Source organism: Pseudochaenichthys georgianus, chromosome 4, assembly GCF_902827115.2.
Source record: "Pseudochaenichthys georgianus chromosome 4, fPseGeo1.2, whole genome shotgun sequence".
Classification (NCBI taxonomy): domain Eukaryota; kingdom Metazoa; phylum Chordata; class Actinopteri; order Perciformes; family Channichthyidae; genus Pseudochaenichthys; species Pseudochaenichthys georgianus.
Genome location: NC_047506.1, coordinates 11,876,252 through 11,881,692, shown reverse-complemented (window position 1 = coordinate 11,881,692; position 5,441 = coordinate 11,876,252). Strand labels below are relative to the sequence as shown.

Sequence of the window (5,441 nt, the reverse complement as noted above, 5' to 3'; positions counted from 1 at the left end):
ATATCCGTCTACTCACCTCCCTCTGCTCCCAGCGCTCTTGCTGCCACACACCGGCCGTCTGCGGAACTGGCAGCCGGAGGACTCGGTAGCAGCTTGTTATATGTGTGTACTTGTTGCACGATAAATAATTGTTTCTTAATTATTTACAATTAGAAAAAATATATATATTCTGCAGTTACTTAAGCCAACACTTTATAAGGCCACTAGATTAGATAATTACGAAATTGTAGATAGAATACATATCTTTCAGGTTGTTATTTTGTCATTGTTTAATGTTTTATTTACCTTTTAGTATTTGTATATAGTATATGAACTTTGGAGAGGAGTTGGGAGACACAACCACACATCAAATCACATCTACAGATTGGTTCTCTGCTTCATACAAGCAGGATTTCAACGTCATGTACACCATTGACACCTGCCGTGGATGCTTGGAGCCTTACAAAAACTGCAAACCAGGTAGACTTCTTATTCTGGATAATAATGTTTATGTGTCATTACATATTTAGTGTGTTGTGGTCCTAGTGTGATTCAATTACAATATTTTCTTTTTCTATTCATAGGATATGTTGGGAAAGGTAAAAGAGGAGAATTGCAGGGCATCGACTCTGATGACCAACATCCAGGCTATTGCAGTCCCTTCTGCAACCAGATATCATAGGTACAGATTAACTCACACAAACAAATGTCAGAATAAACTAAATTGTCACTGCAATTAATGAAGATCATCATTTGATATGTTATCTTCAAGTTTGGTTTCCCGGATGCTGCCCGTCGTGGACTTCGGGTCGTGGCTGAACCTGTCTCTGCAGTCCTGCCTTGGGTCTCGTCATGCTGCTTCCCTGATAGCTTCCTCATATATTCTGAACACTCTGTGCTGTTATATTTGCTGTAAAGTGTCTCTACTGTAGGCTATTTTATTATTTTTACAGCACTTTGGCTCGACCAAAAATCTTTTATAAATGTGTTATATAAATAAAACTTGATTTGATTGATTTGATTTGAAAGGGTGTGCGCCAAGGTTCCATATTAGGACCAATAATGTCACCATATATGTAAATAATCTCTAATAATTTATCAAATGCTGCTTTCCATTTTTATGCAGATGATGTAATTTATTGTTCATCCTCTTCTATAGAGCAAAGTCTTGATTTCCTCCAGTCTGCCTTTGATGTTATTCCATCCCATTTATCTCAACTCAAGTTAGTATTAAATGCAGACAAATCCAAACTCATGATATTCTCAAATGGCAAAAAGTTAACTTCTTTTCTCCCCAACATTTGTACTGTTCAAGGGACTGACATTTACATTGAAAGGGTCACTACATACACATATCTAGGTTTTATTATTTATCAGAACTTATCTTTCAAGTCACACACTGAAAATGTTGTTTTAAAAATTAGGTTTCTCCGTTCAGACAAGGAAACATTTGATCTCTGCAACGTTTTTACTAGTATTGGATTCAGTATCTGCTTTACATGAATGTCTCTGACCAGTGCCTAAAGAGTTTGGATACTGTGTACCATTGTGCATTGTTTTATTACATATATATATTAGTGCTGTCAAAATTATCGCGTTAACGGCGGTAATTAATTTTTTGAATTAATTGCGTTAAAATATTTAACGCATTTAACGCATGTGCAGAATGGCCCGCCCCATACGTGCCACCAGTGGCAGCGCCAGGGTATGGCTGGGGTAGGCTACACCCATACCAAGAAATGGCTTAGCCCCACCATGAAAAATGATGTTAAAGTAAGCAAAATAAAGTCTGCCAACTCGCGCGGAGTAAATTGCACAGACAGCAGTTAGTAAGATTGATTTCAGTAGCCACGGTTTTGAAAACCTTTGTCACGTAGTGATCGTCTTCTCAATAGAACATCTTTGATAACGGCGTGGTTTTGTTGCAGGAAGTCCCTACGGAGAATACTTTTGCTGTAGTACAGGGCAGAGCCATATAATAGTAATAATATGGCTCTGGTACAGGGGTGCACATAACTGGTACGCAGGTTATGTGCGTAATCTTAAATGCGTACCGTCACTTGTGTCACAAAGCGCATTTGCGTACCGACGTACTTGTGAAGCTTTCCAGAAGGCGGTTAGATCACCGGACGACAGAGTCGGTCTCCGTGTGCACAGACGGGGCTGCTGTTAACGTCGGTCTGTACAACGGAACTGTGCCAAAACTACGCCAACCGGCTGCGGAGGGAGACTCCCCCCATCACTGGAGAACTGCGCTAAAACAGCTGATCACAACGTTCACACTCTGTGGTCACGAAGTACTCCCCTAGCCCCCCCCCCCTCTGTCGACTTTCCTGAAGTACTCCCCGTTGATAGAAATCAACACGTAATGAATTAAGACCCCACAGTTTGATGATTGATAGGTGTGTGGGTTGTCTTTCATTTTGACATGCAGAAAAATGTTATAATAAACATAGATACTGTATGTTAAATGGATATATCCGCCTTCTTTCATTTATCTTTCCATTCCCACAACAATATACATAAATAAATGGCATATTTAGGACATAGTTCGAATGGTGATTAATCATGATTAATTAATTTTTAAGCTGTGATTAATCTGATTAAAAAATGTAATCGTTTGACAGCCCTAATAATATATATATATATATTATGAGTTTGGAATAAATATGCACTTTATTAAAATTATTAGTTGGTTACTGTTAGTAAAAAAACAGTAAGGTTAATACTGGATGTTTGTTACACTTGGATATGTTTTCATTGGACATTCAATTCAATACCTTTATTTATCCAGGTAAAATCCCATTGATATCAATGATGTCTTTTTCAAGGGAGACCTGCAGCAGTAGGTTCCACATGAAGACATAAAAACATAAACAACAGAACAACATATCTATCCACATGTACAGGTACCAACAGCATCTGATTGTGTAGCATCCAACCAAGCTTTAAAAACATGTAGTGGTACTAGCTTGGTAATTTCCCATTCTTTTTGCAGACTGTTCCATGTTAGTGGAGCTGCACATCGAAAAGCTTTCTTCCATAAGACAGTCCTAGCACTTGGCACATTTAATAAAACCACAGCATGCGATCTCAGGCAATAAGTACTTTCAATTCGCAGAGAGATCAGGAGCAGATGATCAGTGGGGCCTTGTTTTACTGAATGATGTGTTTTTTTTATGGGGAATTCAAATATGAGCTTATTTTTAGGATTTTCGGAGACTTTGCACACGTTTTCACAAACATGTTCACGCTAGGAGTACTTCCATTCGCTTCGTCTTGATCTGTAGATGTGATTCCATATATATCCATTTAACATACAGTATCTATGTTTATTATAACATTTTTCTGCATGTCAAAATGAAAGACAACCCACACACCTATCAATCATCAAACTGTGGGGTCTTAATTCATTACGTGTTGATTTCTATCAACGGGGAGTACTTCAGGAAAGTCGACAGAGGGGGGGGGGGGGGCTAGGGGAGTACTTCGTGACCACAGAGTGTGAACGTTGTGATCAGCTGTTTTAGCGCAGTTCTCCAGTGATGGGGGGAGTCTCCCTCCGCAGCCGGTTGGCGTAGTTTTGGCACAGTTCCGTTGTACAGACCGACGTTAACAGCAGCCCCGTCTGTGCACACGGAGACCGACTCTGTCGTCCAGTGATCTAACCGCCTTCTGGAAAAGCTTCACAAGTACGTCGGTACGCAAATGCGCTTTGTGACACAAGTGACGGTACGCATTTAAGATTACGCACATAACCTGCGTACCAGTTATGTGCACCCCTGTACCAGAGCCATATTATTACTATTATATGGCTCTGCCCTGTACTACAGCAAAAGTATTCTCCGTAGGGACTTCCTGCAACAACACCACGCCGTTATCAAAGATGTTCTATTGAGAAGACTACGTGACAAAGGTTTTCAAAACCGTGGCTACTGAAATCAATCTTACTAACTGCTGTCTGTGCAATTTTACTCCGCGCGAGTTGGCAGACTTTATTTTGCTTACTTTAACATCATTTTTCATGGTGGGGCTAAGCCATTTTTGGTATGGGTGTAGCCTACCCCAGCCATACCCTGGCGCTGCCACTGGTGGCACGTATGGGGCGGGCCATTCTGCACATGCGTTAAATGCGTTAAATATTTTAACGCAATTAATTCAAAAAATTAATTACCGCCGTTAACGCGATAATTTTGACAGCACTAATATATATATGTAATAAAACAATGCACAATGGTACACAGTATCCAAACTCTTTAGGCACTGGTCAGAGACATTCATGTAAAGCAGATACTGAATCCAATACTAGTAAAAACGTTGCAGAGATCAAATGTTTCCTTGTCTGAACGGAGAAACCTAATTTTTAAAACAACATTTTCAGTGTGTGACTTGAAAGATAAGTTCTGATAAATAATAAAACCTAGATATGTGTATGTAGTGACCCTTTCAATGTAAATGTCAGTCCCTTGAACAGTACAAATGTTGGGGAGAAAAGAAGTTAACTTTTTGCCATTTGAGAATATCATGAGTTTGGATTTGTCTGCATTAATACTAACTTGAGTTGAGATAAATGGGATGGAATAACATCAAAGGCAGACTGGAGGAAATCAAGACTTTGCTCTATAGAAGAGGATGAACAATAAATTACATCATCTGCATAAAAATGGAAAGCAGCATTTGATAAATTATTAGAGATTATTTACATATATGGTGACATTATTGGTCCTAATATGGAACCTTGGCGCACACCCTTTCAAATCAAATCAATCAAATCAAGTTTTATTTATATAACACATTTATAAAAGATTTTTGGTCGAGCCAAAGTGCTGTAAAAATAATAAAATAGCCTACAGTAGAGACACTTTACAGCAAATATAACAGCACAGAGTGTTCAGAATATAGAGGAAGCCATCAGGGAAGCAGCATGACGAGACCCAAGGCAGGACTGCAGAGACAGGTTCAGCCACGACCCGAAGTCCACGACGGGCAGCATCCGGGAAACCAAACTTGAAGATAACATATCAAATGATGATCTTCATTAATTGCAGTGACAATTTAGTTTATTCTGACATTTGTTTGTGTGAGTTAATCTGTACCTATGATATCTGGTTGCAGAAGGGACTGCAATAGCCTGGATGTTGGTCATCAGAGTCGATGCCCTGCAATTCTCCTCTTTTACCTTTCCCAACATATCCTATGAATAGAAAAAGAAAATATTGTAATTGAATCACACTAGACCACAACACACTAAATATGTAATGACACATAAACATTATTATCCAGAATAAGAAGTCTACCTGGTTTGCAGTTTTTGTAAGGCTCCAAGCATCCACGGCAGGTGTCATGGTGTACATGACGTTGAAATCCTGCTTGTATGAAGCAGAGAACCAATCTGTAGATGTGATTTGATGTGTGGTGTGTCTCCCAACTCCCTCCAAAGTTCATATACTATATACAATACT

The 5,441-nt window shown here is 39.2% G+C and overlaps 1 long non-coding RNA gene across 1 annotated transcript; it reads left to right on the top strand.

The window, feature by feature from the left end:
- Window positions 1-361: 361 nt before the first annotated feature.
- On the top strand, window positions 362-839 carry LOC117445772 (uncharacterized). The gene is made up of 3 exons (XR_004552042.2): window positions 362-459; window positions 564-661; window positions 752-839. It is a non-coding gene; the product is annotated as an uncharacterized lncRNA (long non-coding RNA).
- The last annotated feature ends 4,602 nt before the right edge of the window (window positions 840-5,441 follow it).